The sequence below is a fragment of the Ambystoma mexicanum genome, chromosome 2q, assembly GCF_040938575.1.
Source record: "Ambystoma mexicanum isolate Mex_15411 chromosome 2q, UKY_AmexF1_1, whole genome shotgun sequence".
NCBI classification, from domain to species: domain Eukaryota; kingdom Metazoa; phylum Chordata; class Amphibia; order Caudata; family Ambystomatidae; genus Ambystoma; species Ambystoma mexicanum.
Window position 1 is genome coordinate 1,255,132,502 of NC_090924.1, and position 15,929 is coordinate 1,255,148,430.

General features: G+C 46.0%; 1 protein-coding gene across 1 annotated transcript in view; it reads right to left on the bottom strand.

The window, feature by feature from the left end:
* NXPH1 (neurexophilin 1) overlaps positions 1-15,929 on the bottom strand; it is a 715,264-nt gene that overhangs the window by 321,413 nt on the left and 377,922 nt on the right. The gene's annotated exons all lie outside the window — the stretch shown is intronic.

Sequence of the window (15,929 nt, forward strand, 5' to 3'; positions counted from 1 at the left end):
CCCTTTGGGTTTCATTACAACCTTGCCGGTATCCTGGAGGTAAATCTGCCAGGATACCGGCAAATAGAATTGATGTTACCCGCAACTGGTCTGGCGGTATTATTGCTCGATTATGGGGAACTTTGCTGGTATTACCAGCGCCGGTACTACTGGCGATTTCTGGCAGTGGTTTTGGCGGAATTACTTCTAGGCGTAATACCGGCACATTAATTCTGCATCAGCCAACTTGTAATGAGGCCGCCAAAGGCAAAGGGAACAATGGGCCCAAACCTGGTTTTCCTTCTACCTGGAGGCATGACCACTGCCTCACCTTTTAAAAGTGCCCCCGTGTTAGGGCGAATTCTCAGAAATGTGCTAATTCCTCCACCTTAGAGACCCCCAGCAACTTTGCTGCATTTTGATGACTTGATTTTTTTTAACCTGGAAAGAGTGAGACTCTATTTCCCACTCTGTCATGTATTTTAAGGAGATTTTTGAACTTTGTGTTTCTTTTGGCTATGGAGCCTGACAAACTCTGTAGGCATCATCTTTTACATTGTGTCACACCGCACCTTCAGTGCAGTGGCAAAGGGAACTCGTCCAGATTTCCCAAAGGTTTAAATACCTTTCCTGGGATAAACTACTGTTTCCCAGAGCAGTAAAGTGAAATTGGCTTTACTTACATTTCTAACTTTCTAGACCCAGCACACACTATCTTACAATAGGGTGCTGGACGGGTTACTTAGTATCCCCTTTTGCCAAGCTTCTCATGTAACATGTTTATGTTACCATTTCCTCACTGAAAGGCTGGTGGCAGTGGTTTACTTTTAACTACAGTGGTGTGCATTAACCCTGGGCTGCGTTCGCAGCTGCAGTCAAGCACCCAAGAGTGCCATTTTTGTCAAAATGGCCCCAGTCTTCTTTTTTCACCATTTCTTTTCAGAAAGGTCCTTCTTGACATTTACTCTGCGTGCCAAACCAGTCTTGGTCCCTTTATTCTCTTTGCCTTTGGCGGGATTCACGAGTAAAGCCTGCCTCTGGCTCCAGGGTGTCTGGTGGTGGGCAGGAAGTGAGGGAGATGCCCAAAACTCCCTGTGCTTAGTCTCCTAGGAGACCCAAATGCACTCTGTGGTCATTTGCCAACTGACTGGCCGGCATGGACAGCCACCCTGCTGGGTGAGTCACAGCTAGGCTGGAATGAACGGGAGAAACCAGAATAAAAGTCAAGGCTTTTTGGCTTGGAAGCTAGAGTCGACCACTGGACAAAGGAACTGACGAAGAACTTGAAGAGGACACCTGCTGCAACTCCTGGAGCATTGGTTTGCCCAGTGAAGCCCTGCTGCTGTGCTTAAACTCCAGATTCGTATCAACAGAGAAGCCCCTGCAAGGACGTCTTCTCCCCTTGAGTTAGTGGGACCAATCAACTCCAAAGTAAGCCACCTGGACATCTTCTCTGAGATGATTGAATTTCCACAGAGTTGCTGCTGGAAACCGAATAGCCAGGGAGAGGAACACCAGATTGTGTGCATTGCTTTTAAGTTGGCCAAGAGCTCCAGGAAGATCCTCCGGACTCCCAGGAAGCAGGACTGACCGAGCTTGAGCCCCCTCAACAGAGTGTGGGACCCAAGAAGCAACGAAAGTCCATCTCGACAGCCAGGAATCGCGGTGTTGCTATTTGCGGTAGTCGCGAGAAGCTGAAACACTGAAGTGCCACCTCTTTGAAGATTACCTACCAGAAGTGCTTCAGCTCATATAGACTTTTGCCCATTGACTTTGGCTTAACCTGTTATACTGAATGACACTGCTTAGGGGATCCAATAGTATTTGCCTGCTTAAGAATACTTGTGATCTCTTGTTTGTTTGAATAAACTTTTCCTTTGACCAATTCCTAAGAATGTTCTAAATGCTACAGTAAGATATTAATGTCCCCAGCACCCTATCTATTGAAGTCACCTGAGGGTGTAGGTTGTGACTGTGGGCCATCCCAAAAGGGTCTTTAATGATTTAGAAACTGAAAGTGTGTAGTTTTGGAATGTATTTGTGTGTTGCTTTTATATTGCTCCCTTCTGAAGAAGGCTTATTCTAACTGATCGTTACATAAATTAATAATTGTTTATACAAGAAATCTTGTGTGTAAGTGTTTATTTGAATACTTGTCACTGTGAATCTCTGTGTAACTCCCCTACAGCTCACGTTGACCCCTCTTGAGATAGGCCTGGCTGCTCATCACGCTACCAACCTGTGTAGTACAGACTTTTACCAAATGTTGGGTTCCTATCACCAGGAGGTCAGGGTTGTTGTAGTGCACCCAAAGGGTACTGCATAAAATTGTGCCTAACATCCCCGCCTTATTAATACACAATCTCTTCAATTGAACCCACAAATAACAGTTCCTTCCAATGGCCATAGACCTGCAGTCCCATGGAGTGCCTTGATGACATCACTTGCATTTACATTTAGTCTGAGGGTTGTAGCCTGTAGATTGTTTTTTAGTCTACTGTGACTCCCAGAATGCCTCTGGTCAGAAGTCCAAAGTGTTTACTCTGCCCACTTCAGGATCTACACTGTCCTTCCCAGCTACCACTACCTTTCCCCGAGTCCTCACTACTGCAACAACCTCACCCCTGCATCTTTTAACACTGCAGATCACCAGCAATGTCTAGGCATTGCCAGGTGTTGCGTTAACCCTGCAGACAATCATCAATTAAACATGTCCAGGTATCCACAGGTCCTTCCCCTATCACTGCAATTCAAATCATGCACTCCATTGCAACAGCTGGCTGAACAGCTGATGTTGAGGCAGGGATCTATTTTGCTAGAGGACACTGAATTAGTGAGACCTCAATGTCCTTAGCAGCAAGCCATGATGTTGGAAATAAGCTGTTGGTGTGTTTGCAGTCCATTTTATGATTCCAAAGAAATAGATGTTTAATGACTCCAAACCTAAACAAAATGACAATAACACCCTGCCACAGCGCCACTCCCACATGTTTATACAGAAAAATGTACTCAATAGTGAAAAAGTCAGGACCATTAAACTGGAAAAGCTTCAACAAACTTATTGATCCTGATAATATTGCAAGAGAATCTCCTGTACAGAAACTGGGTGCACATTGACTTCTTAGAACACCAAGTTGTAATGCACTCCAGGATTGAAAAATACATATATATATATATATATATATATAAGTCGGATAATTTATTTGAGTAAAGTCACACATGCCACAATGACACCTAGTAGCCATAACTGGAAATGTACTTCAAATTCAGAGGCCAATTACCATGACATGATGGGTCTAAATGCAATCCTTTTGCTCCAGGCAGGACAGTGCATTAACGTGTCTTACAGGTAAGGGCTTCTTTAAACATATGTCTATCAACCCAATACAGAGATTTCTCAAGGCTGCCAGCCAACCACATAACAGAATTCACTTGGAAGCTTGTGTTATGTTATTTAAAAAAAAACACCAATAATGTTATGGTGTATTTATGGTGGCTTTAGAAAGGCTTGGAAAAAACCTTTCACTTGAAATGTGAAAGTAGGATAATTAATTTAAGCCAAGTCACACCTGCCAAAACACCAACATCGCTGGGAGATCACCTCCAATTCAGAGGTACATGAGAAAGGCATTGTGGGTATGTAAATTAGCTCGCATGCAAGCCTTTTGCTCCAGAGGAAACTGTCTTTGTCTTACAGGGCAACACTACTTTAAACATAGCTTTATAAACCCAAGACAGGCATTTCTCAAGGCTGCCAAACAACTACATACCGGTTTCACCATTATTAGGGATCATCATTGCAGTATAGTCTTGACAGCCATGTAGTTGGAGCTTTGGGTCCTGTCTACAAAACACCAATAAAGTTATGGTGGGTTTAAAAAGGCTTGGAAAAAATCGATTTCACCATTGTCATTACTTTATGTACTAAGTGCACTATATAGGATGGCATTGTACTACTCTGGTAAAAACGTATTCGTTTTTAAAATAACAATGCTGTATTTTATGTTGTCTTCATTTTTCTCAAAGTTATTTTCAGATTTGTTATTTCTGTTCATTTTTTTTCAGAAAAAGCTTAACACCCCAACATCCCTTCCCTTGCATTTTCTGGGTGTGTGTTCATAGCGATCAGCATACGTTCGAAAGTCTCCTCCTTGAAGTATTGTGCACGGCACAGTTCCCGTCTCCTCGTCACTGAGACAATATTAAAGGGCTTGCAAAGCACAGCAAAGGACAACAGGGGAAAGCTAAGAGATAAAGTAGGCTCAGAAGTGCTTACGTCTAAGCTGCGGGAGACGATTAGGACTACAAGGCGTTCAGAAGGATATTGTAAGGATCTGCAAACGGGAGGCCCCGTAGGTTGTCCAGAGGAGCAGTTAGCAGACTGTAAATACAGCACGTGTGAAGGATACGTATTGCCACTGCCTTTGGAGGCATCTACGCAGTGACTTTGGTCAGAATGGGATCCAAGAACAGCTGTGACTGCTGCCCTCAATTGGACTTGGCAAATGTCACTGCCTTGACACCCACAATTCAGTAGTTATATCAAGGGCGAGGAATGTAGTTGCTCACCTGTGCTATCGTATAACCGTGGGCCCAGATTCAGACAAACAGGTTCTCACGCGTGTATGTGTCAAGAGCAGATGTAATTGAAAGTAATTGACACATTCTGAGGGTGCTGAATTCTGTGAAGGGAAACTGCCTGCACAAATGCCTTTCCTCAAAAGGCCACCCGCGGAATGTGCAGCATTAATGTGTCGCTGGGGTGGCAGACCGGTGTGCATCCCTGATCCTGGCTCAGAGGCGCTCCACGGGGCACATATCCTTGCTCGAGTACCCTACGCCGGAATCTCGCGCAGTAAACCAGGTGCAGGAGACAGCACCGTGCAGGAGGGGGTATTGTAGACCCCTCTCTGTGTTGCTTCGGCCCTTGCAGGCACACCCATGCACACTCTACGTGTGTCAAGCATATTTATACATTGCCAGCCCTAAGGTAGACCAGGCAAGTAGAAAATAAATTGGCAGCGAGAGGCCATCCAAAACCCATCACTGCCAATGCTCTCCGGTCTTCCTTGTAGGTGGAGGTTCATCCATGTAGGCGGAGGGTCATCCATGTAGGCGGAGGACCGGTCACATCCTTTCACCCACTTGGTACTCAAGGACCAATCCAGAGGGAAGTGTTGGCTACCTGCCTTACATAGATGCACGCAGGGGCTGGCAATGAGTCCCTGGCACTCACATAGAGTACTCTTTCTTCAAGCAAGTTCCCTTAGTGCATCAGGGATAATGCTTTCTATGCTCGCACTTTGCTCCTTGCGTCTTTTGGTGAAGACTGCCCAATGGGAAACATTCCTGAAGGGGTTTTCTCCTCTCTATAAACCTTTTAGAAATATGCAATTTGAACTTTTGATAATCATCATCTTGCCCAAATATGCTCCTCTCTGATTGGCTCAAAAGTAAACTAGACATGACTATGTTCTGCATTGCCGGACCATGAAGTATTACTAAAAGATGAAACAAATAAATGTGTCCTTGGAAATATGAAATGTATAAATTGAAAGGTGAGACACATCAATTGGGGGTAACACCAAGTAAGGAAGACAAGCCCACAAACCCCCCCTAACTTCTGGACGGTGAACTGCGGCCATGCCATCAGATTACGCCAAGGACTAGGGTGAGGAGGGATAGCAGCAAAGCGGAAGAGACAAGTCTAAGCATATCTGTAACAAATACAAATCAGCAAGCATACTGATGCTGGCTGGCATGGTACCCAAGTCTAATTTGCAGACAACAAGTGTGTCTTTTGCAAACATGGTAAAGAATTCCTGTGTAATTTGCTCTGTGTGTATTATGAACTTTTATGAATCAGCAATAGTGAACGCATGCACGTGCACATTCTGCTCTGATACCGTGTTTTTGCCAAATCACACCTGTGGAGCCAGACTTGCCCTTCAGTTTCCTGAGTCACCTAGCATTTGCTAGGCTCCATTAGTGCATGTGTAGTTTAAAACTGGCAGTGTGAAAGACCCCCTTTCCTCTAGGGGTGTTGCACACCGGCCAGCTCGTGGATAACCGTGAACCAGCTTCTAGGGTCCTGGCCTTAGGACTTCTGCCCTGAATTTCCATTTCCCTCACCAGGCTTCCGCCTAAAGGCAAGTGTGATGGATTGTGGTTGTCCTTTTTTTTTAATTGTCATTGTTTAAATGTGTGGGTGGTATAATTAGGCCTGTGTTTGAGTACTGGATTTTCGATTTCAAATCCACCTGTTCTAGCAGAAGATGACATGTTTGTGTATGTGCTGGGTTTCATATGGTGCAAACCTTGCTGTGTTGTACTGGAAGCGAATACAATAACAAGGCACGATGATATGATATGATAGGTTGTTTATGACGCGCTTAATACCCAGAGGTTTCTAAGCGGGGACCCGGGGGTCAAACCTGTGTTGCTCCCCGTCGGCTTACTTCCAAGGCGAGCATGTTGCCCCTGAGCTATCCTCCCGAGACTAGTTGGATATGTTTAGTTGGATAAAATATTAATGGTCAACCAGAGGCGTTGCTAAGGGGTGGAGGGCTGAGGGGGCTATAGCCCGGGGTCTTTCTACCACTGGTTTACAACGGGGTTCAGCATCCAAATGGAATTAATACCAGGAAAATGAGTTGCTTCATTGCTTCGTGCTTTCTTTACTCAGCTCTCCACTCCATCCTTGCGGCTCGAAAGAGACTTGCATCACACGGCTCCGGCATAGTTGCAGGACCACACAGTCTACCTCCCCAAGGCCACATCACTGCTGGCCTCTTTTTCCTTCTTCCACTGGTCAAGAGCTTGGCCTCGACCGCAGAGCTCCACCGACTGTTTGTGGATGTCCCAGCCACTGGGGATCAGCGTATCTGCAGTTTCGTGTTGCAAGGTTTTGAACTTCCCAGGCTGGGCTGGATTTTTTCCAGTCCTTTCTCACTCTTTATTTCCTGTATCTGTATCCTCCCCAGCGCAGCGTCAGAGTCCTTCATTACATTTGTTGTTGAAATCTTTATGCCTCCTTGGGGCCAACTTTTCTGATTGGTATGGTTAGGCAGCCGGTTATTACTCTGCAGGCTTCTTTGGCTCTTCTTCAACTGGGCTATATTAAATGGTAAATCAAAGACTGAAGACAGTAGTGTTATCAGGGATTTCTGACAGAGGTTTGGTCACAAGGGAAAAGGGTTTAGGGAGTTTATTCACGGAACGGGGGTCCTTATCCTCAGGAGGGGAGTCTCTCCCTACATATTCTCACTTCCCATCACCACTAGGGGGACTATTCGGTAGCAGCCTGATCTCCCGAGCCTCACAGGGAAGGACTACCCGTGGGGAAAATTGACAAGATCACATGCATCGTCACATCCTATACTTGAAAAACCTTCATAACCCACAGGCTCAAATTTGCATTTTAGATCCAATTTATATCCAACAAGGGAAATTTTGAAGAGATGCAATTTGATTGCCTGTGAGTTATCCTTTTGTCGATTTTGCAAATATTGTACTGAATTAGAGACCTGGAAGCATTTGTTAATGTATTGCCCAGCTTTGAAAGTGCTCAGTATTTTGTATTTTTAAGATCATGTCTATAGTATTAGCTTTGTAGAGTGTGGGAACTTATGGATAAGGTGTCTTGGCGGTCATGCCACCTCTGTAGCACTTGCAGTTATAGGACTCATTAAGAGCCTGTCGTTGGGTGATAGCCTGACAGGGTTGTGGTAATGCTTTTTTTATTGATTGATTTTTCATATATGATCTTTTTTACCTTTTCTATTTTGTTATTAGTATATGTATTAATATGAGATGCAGAATTGCGTATGTTGATTTCTGCAAATTTTTCAAAATATTTTGAATAAGGATCTGTATATTTTTTTTGGTGAATTTAATATGCTTCTATGTTTGGTGTACATCAATTGAAAGTTGTGTTTATTGTTTGTTATATTGTTAAGGTTGAAATTCTTTTCAACCAAATACAACAAAACATAAAAAAGATATCAAAAGCACAGACACACTGACTTACGCCAGTCCCTCTAGTCCTGTCACAAAGTAATGTTGCAAATGCCAGAAAAAGTCACAGACCCAGCAGGACATCACATGCAGTCTAAAACTTTGCACACATTGCATAAAGTTACAAACATAAAATAAATAATACAGTGCAGCTTCTCTCAGTTAGATATATTATACACGGACAAGGCTCATCGCTTTAAGATGGCCCTGGTGGTGATGTGTGCAGGTTGAAAAGCAAATAACACAATGTAACATGATATTGTGCAACAAGCACCAAGGGTTGGCAGGAGAAGGCAGGTGGATGCATGGGAACTCCCTCATTTGCCTAAGTGCCTGGGAGGCATGGACAAACAGCACACTGGCATATGAAAATGGAGCCACCCTCATTTCTCCTTTCTTAGGTCCTAATTCACAGAAACTTTTTATAATGGCAAACCTCCATTGGAAGATGCTCGCGGAATCAGGGCCTTAGTGTGCAAGAGTAGCAAAGATTAGTCTTAACACTAACTGGCACAGCTGCTGTGCTGTGGAGCCTCCTTGCTTTTTGCCCATTGTGGAAAAGATCCGTTTTCGCCAGGCAGTCAGGGCAAGTCCAGCCTGGTCCCCGGCCATGTGCCTCTCAGATCTGCCCTTGTCATTTCTTTAAGCTCTTGGAGTCTGAGCTAATAAGCCCCCATTGTATGTGTGCACGGCTAGCAGAGGACAGAGGGTTTGTAGGGGGCAGTGGGGAGGGGAGTTGGTACCTGATAAAGTGTGGGGGTGTTTATATTAGTGCACATACAGTATCCTCCAAGCAAAAAATAAGTACTTCAGGCACAACGCATAGGTAAGCCATTGCCCTCTCCATGGGTCAGCAAGGTATAGGGAGCGCCTGGATTTCGCAGGGCACTGCTGTGCGTTTTTCTCAGGGATTGTTGAATGTACCTAGGAGGACCGATTGCATGTACAGCAGCAGGCAATAAGAAGGCGTATATTGAATGAAATAACTTTGGATTTTTGGAAGCAAAAAGCTTCATAAGAAAGACAGGAGTATATTTCTGCCTGCCGGAGAAAGGGATTGAATCGCACAATGGCGCATTCAGAGTGAGCAGAGCACTCCTCAAGCAGTCGCCACTTTAAAGAAAGAGAAGAAGCGCTCTGTGAAAGCCCTGCTATACAGTCCTTACAACCAAGAATATTGAGTTTACTTTGCCAGATGTGATGATTTCGGGGCGGTATTGTTATTGCCTATGAAAGGACCCAAAAGAGACAGGCGGATTCTTTCGGAAAACTTGTTCTTAAGCTTCTTCTACAAAATCCTTTTCCATTGTGACTCCATGCTTGTTAGTGATGTCCATATACACGGCATACAAAGGATCACTCAGCAGTAAAATTAAAGCTATGATGGCAATTCTGATCCTGGCTGGAGGCCTGGCAGGTGTGAGATTCTAGGCTTTACTGCTCTTCTTCCCCTGAACTAGGGCCAAATTTGCTGTTTGTAGGGCACCCCGGCACACCCTACTGACCTTTACTCATAGAAACCTTAGTGTCCATACTGGAGAACCAGGGTGTGTGTGTATGTGTGTGATGGCAAAAAAGAAATAGCAGTAAATTAGCCTTATCGTGGTTAACAGCTCAAGGGAAGCATGACCCATGCAGTTAACAGCGCAAGCAAAGCAAGGTCCATGCAGTGAACAGCTCAAGGGAAGCATGGTACATGCAGTTAACAGCTCAACCGAAGCATGGTCCATGCAGTTAACAGCTCAAGGGAAGCATGGTCCATGCAGTTAAAAGCTCAAGCGAAGCATGGTCCATGCAGTTAACAGCTCAAGGGAAGCATGGTCCATGCAGTTAACGGCTTAAGGAAAGCATGATCCATGCAGTTAACGGCTTAAGGGAAGCATGGTCCATGCAGTTAACAGCTCAAGTGAAGCATGGTCCATGCAGTTAACAGCTCAAGGGAATCATGATCCATGCAGTTAACAGCTCAAGGGAAGCATGGTCCATGCAGTTAATAGCTCAAGGGAAGCATGATTCATGCAGTTAACGGCTTAAGGGAAGCATGATCCATGCAGTTAACAACTCAAGTGAAGCATGGTCCATGCAGTTAACAGCTCAAGTGAAGCATGGTCCATGCAGTTAACAGCTCAAGGGAATCATGATCCATGCAGTTAACAGCTCAAGCAAAGCATGGTCCATGCAGTTAACAGCTCAAGCAAAGCGTGGTCTAAGCAGTTAACAGCTCAAGCGAAGCATGGTCCATGCAGTTGACAGCTCAATGGAAGCATGATCAATGCATTTAACAGCTCAAGCGAAGCATGGTCCATGCAGTTAACAGCACAAGCGAAGCCTAGTCCATGCAGTTAACAGCTCAAGCGAAGCATAATCCGTGCAGTTAACAGCTCAAGCAAAGCATGGTCCATGCAGTTAACAGCTCAAGCGAAGCATGGTCCATGTAGTTAACAGATCAATGGAAGCATGATCAATGCAGTTAACAGCTCAAGCGAAGCATGGTCCATGAAGTTGACAGCTCAATGGAAGCATGATCAATGCAGTTAACAGCTCAAGCGAATCATGGTCCGTGCAGTTAACAGGTCAAGCAAAGCCTGGTCCATGCATTTAACAGCTCAAGCGAAGCATGGTCCATGCAGTTAACAGCTCAAGCTAAGCATGGTCCAAGCAGCTAACAGCTCAAGCAGTCAGGTACCATGAGCAGACAGTGGGCGCTTGTTGCCCACATGCCACGTAATGTAATTGGCAGAGATGCACCAAATGGGTCTACAGTGGACATGCCACATGGAACTGAATCCAACATTATGAGAGAAAACTATTTTGAAAACATGTAATACATTTGTGCGCAATACCGTGAGAGTGAAACCCACTAATCAGGTACCACAAGTGTGGAAAAAGGACATTGATTATATATTTAACACGGGGCCGTCATTTTCAGGAAGTATTGTACAAGACACAATCAGAGGCATGCACGCAAGGAGGAAGAGAAAGGATCTTCTGTGGCAGAAAGCACCAACAACAGGACAGGGGTGGGACAAGTTGCTGGTCGTGGGAAGAACACGAGGCATAACAAGCACAGATGTGGCCCCGTTATGTGAAAAAAGTGCTTCGGATCCAGTGCACTTGCATTGTTGGGAGTCATTGGGGGTCATTACGGGTTTGCCGATATTCTGGCAATAAATCCACCGGAAAACCAGCAAATAGACTTCCCAATACCATAACTCGATCAGGTGGTATTTCCACAATATTACGAGTGATGATAGATAGTGTAAGTCCCTATATCATGGAGTCCCATTGGACTCCATTGGGGATTTTGCTGGTATTACAGGTACCCAGTGCTTTAAGTGGGCCGGGGCCTGCCGGGGCCGGGCCCCGGCAGTCTCCAGAAAGTGGGGCTGAGCCGGGGCCCAGCCGGGGCCCCCCGTCCCACACAACATTGCGGGATGCATTATCCCGCCGCGGCCGCAGCCGCGACGGGAGATGCGCCCGTCATTATGTTGGCCAAGCTGACAGAAGTGCCAGCCAGCCACAGCGACGCTGAGGCTGGCGGCACTTCTGTCAGTTAGTGTAACTCCCTCTGATGACCCCTCATCAGGGTCATCAGAGGAAGTTACTGTCCCTTTGTTTTCCCTCCCCAGGTCACTGACCCCCGCGGGCTCCGTGATCTAATATGCAGATTAAATCACGGAGCCCGCGGGTTCGCAGAGGGTGAAAGACGCCTCGGGCTCAGTGATCTATGTGCTCTGAGCAGATAGATCACAGAGCCCGAGGTGCCTTTCTCCGTCGGCAAAGCTTTATAAAAGATGCCTTGAACTGTGTACGTTTCAAGCCATCTTTTATAAAGGTAGAAATATTTCTATGTTTATAAAAGACGGCTTGAAACGTGCACAATTCAAGGCATCTTTTATAAAGCTTTGTCGACGGACAAAGCCACCTTGCGGTTTGTTTTGTCCGTCATGCCTTGAATTGTTTACGTGTCAAGCCATCTTTTAGAAACATAGAAACATGTTACAAATATCTATGTTTATAAAAGGTGGCTTGAAACGTACACAAACCATAGTAAGGTAAGCACACAAGTGTGCATAACTTACTATGGTTTGTGCACTTTTCAAACCACCTTTTATAAACATAGAAATATGTAACATTGCTATGTTTATAAAATATGGCTTGAAAAGTACACACACCATAGTAGTACGCATACAAACATAAATGCTCACATACATTTATATATTTGTTTGCGCACCTTACTATGATTTGTGCACTTTTAGGCCACGCCCACAATGAAAGCCACGCCCCCAAACGAGGGCCCCCCCTCAATTTCTTACCCCACTTAAAGCACTGCAGGTACCTATCATTTTTTCCAATAAGGTGGCGGAATGACCTCGAACTTTTAGCAGGAAGTTAATCCGCCACCTTACCGGAAAACTTTTAGTTGCCCGGTACGGTAATCTGCCGGTATACATCAATAATGTCATGTTACTACCGCACCAGCCAACTCGTAATGACCCCCAATGGGTCCACTTCCCCAAAGAACAATTCGCAACGGCACTGTTGCAAAGAAAACCATACAAACTCAGCATATGTGACCCACCCAATGGTCCTCTGTGAATACCAATAGAGGACCTATAAAATGCTTCTCAAGTCCATGCAGGAGCACCGAGTTGCTACTTCTGGGAAACTAGACTGATGACAATAACATGGTAGAGACCAGCAAATATATGCGCCCCTTCAAAGATTTATGAAAAGCCAGGCAGTTGTGTTTCCTGTTTTAGGTGCAGAGGGAGGCCATTCTATAGATGGATTAACAGAGGAAGCAAGCCAGCAGTAAGAACCTCCTTCAGGAGATCCAGAGGCAGAGAAGTTGCTTTACACAGACAGGTAAGCCACTTTTGAGCTTCTTGTTGCCACAACCACTGTTTTGTGCAAGCAGAGCACGTGTCAACGAAAGAAAAAAGAAAAGAAAAAACGTTTTTTTGTGAAATATTTTAATTTATTTTAAAAACAACAACAAAAGAAATGTGTAGGGTGCCTAATTGCGGCCACTGCATTTTTTGCTGCTTTTGGGGCTGTTCCACTCTTGAGGCAGCACTGGCCTCCATCTCCAAGATGGCTTCCCCCTTTATTCAGGCACTGGAGTGCCTGACCTCCTCTGCAGGAAAGCTGTGATTGGGCCTCCCTTCCTCCTTAAGCCCCAATCACCAAGCCAGCAGTAAGACTGGGACGCCTCCCAGGACCCAGTCAGTCCTCACCATTACCGATCTGCATCAACAGAGGAAGCAAGCCAGCAGTAAGGATCTCCTTCAGGAGATCCAGAAGCAGAGAAGTCACTCTACATCGACAGGTAAGTCCCTCTTGGGCTTCTTGTGGCCACAACTACTGTTCTGAGCAAGCGGCACACGTGGCAACAAAAGAAAAATAGAAAAGAAAAAAGAAAAAGGTTTTTTCCTGTAAAATATTTTTATTTATTTTAAAAACAACAATAAATGAAATGTATAGGGTGCCTAAATGCAGCCGCCATATTTTTGGCGCCTTTGGGGCCTGATACACTCTTGAGGCAGAACTGGGTTCCATCTCCAAGAGGGCTTCCCCTTTTGTTCAGGCAGTGCCTGACCTCCTCTGCAGGAAGGCTGTAATTGGCCCTCCCTTCCTCTTTAAGCACCAATCAACAAGCCGTCAGGCGAAGGCCGAGCCGCCTCCCAAGGCCCCACTCCTAAGGCTCCTATCTGTTCCTGTCTGGGTCAAGGAGGGCCTGGAGAGCCACATACTGACATCTCAAACTACGATCCGTTCCCCAGACTAATTCCTGGACTGCTCCACTGCTACTGGTTCAAAGGCCACCAACGATCCATGCAGTCATGAAAGTGAGTTTGTCTGACCTTCACTACTAACACTCCTGAGGCATCGTCAGTGCTTTTCACCTCCTCCATCCTCACCTAACTAGCTTCTTTCCTTTCACTGCATTTATTACTCTCTCTTGTATTTTGCATTACCAGTGCACCATCTGCACTGCATGTAATGTCAATTTGGGGTGTGCTTTTAAAACCGAATTTGGGTGTTTTGCATTACCTGTGCACCACCTGCACTGCATTGATTGCTACCTTCATTTAAAGTCGGATTTAAGGGTCCGCCAAAGCAGGACTTTGGCGGATTTCTCCCCAGCTCTGAGCTGGGGGAAATCTGCCGAAAATTCGCGCTATTACCGCCGGCGGGAAATCCGCCGGCGGTATTAGTGCGAAATTTCCCCATTGAGCCCAATGGGGAATGGGGCATTCCCGAATGGGCTCAATGGGGAATGGGGAATGACATTACTGCCGAACTCGTGATCCGGCGCTATTAGCGCCGGGGAGTTCAGCGGTAGGGCTAATACCGCCGGTGTTACCGCCCAAGTCATGATGAGGCCCCTTGAGTGCAAACCCTGGACTTCCAATTGCAGGCACATAGGTCAGTTCTTCCTCTAGAGAGGTCTTCACTGATATCCTTTTCTTTGTCCCCTCTGCTGATCTCTGGACTCCCCCTCGCATCTACATAGTCTCTCCCTCCTCACACTCATCTATTAACAGTGGCACCAAGTGGAAAGTCCTCTTGGGTGTCTTCGCATCCTCTCGTTGCTTAGTTAATGTCTATCACACTGGCACCATTCTGGTCCACAACCCAACCACCTTCTCTTTGACTACATTGTGCCTTCTCTCATTAACATCCTTCCTTCGCCTGAATCTCTAGCTTCTACTCTCTCCCTCCCTCCTCTGAATGGTGTACCATGTCCCTGTACACCCCCTCAGAAAACCTTCAAAATTGCTAACCACTTCCACCTGGTAACTCTTAACGCCTGTTCGGCCAACAAACACTCCTCTGACATCTGTCTCCTTCTTGAAGACATTGACCTCGACATTCTCGCTCTTACCGAAACTTGGTTCAATGCCAGCTCAGTCACTGCCTTTGACTCCCTCCTCCCTGGCGGCTTCAAGATCATCTCCAAGCTTCAACCTCAACACACTGGTGGGGGGGGTTGCTTTAATCTTCCCTCAGTGGGTTCCTTCTTCCATCTTACCTACCCAGACCTATTCCTCTTTTGGATGCCTAGTTTGCAAGTTGGTCACCTCTCCCACCTACACCCTGACCATTGCTACCATCTTCCGGCCTTCAATGCGCCACCTCCCTATTCCTCTCTGAATGGGCTGAATTCTGCTCTTTTTTACTTTCTTCCAGCTCCAACCTTTTACTCCTGGGTGATTTAAACATTCAACTGGACTCCCCTATCTCTGCATCCACTCTATTCACTGACCTCTGCTCCTCACTTTCCCTCTCCATTCTCCCTTCTGGGCCAACTCACACAGCTGGGCACACTCTGGACACCCTCATACACTCTAACCTATCTCCACCCCACTAGTCATCCCTCTCTCCTGATTAGACCACTCTCTCCTCTCCTCCCATCTGGTTCCCATTGGCCCTCTGTCTGTCCCCAAATGTCGTACCAACCTCTTCACTAACACCCACCTGATGAAACAAGTGACTGCGGCTGCCTTCGCCTCTACCTTCACCCCCTCACCTCCCACCTCTCACTCTACCTCAGACTCTGTCCTCAGCAACCTCCATCTTTCCATCACCAACACTCTTGACATTCTTGCCCCAGTCATGAGGATCCACCTGAAACCTGCCGCAAAGCGTAACAATTGGTACAACACCAAACTTGCAGCCCTGAAACGAAAGTGCCGGGCATCAGAATGGAAGTGACAAACCTCAGGCTCATCCTCTGACAAACTGCCCTGCCGCCTGCTCAAAAGGCAATACAGACTCACCATACGTGCAAAGAAAAGAGTATCCACCACATCCAATAACATGGCTGAACTTTTCAAAATCTGCAGGAAACTAGCCAACCCCTCTAAAGCCTCCTCCTCCCCCTCTCCTTCCCAGACCTTCTGCAATGCACTGGCCTCCCACTTTGC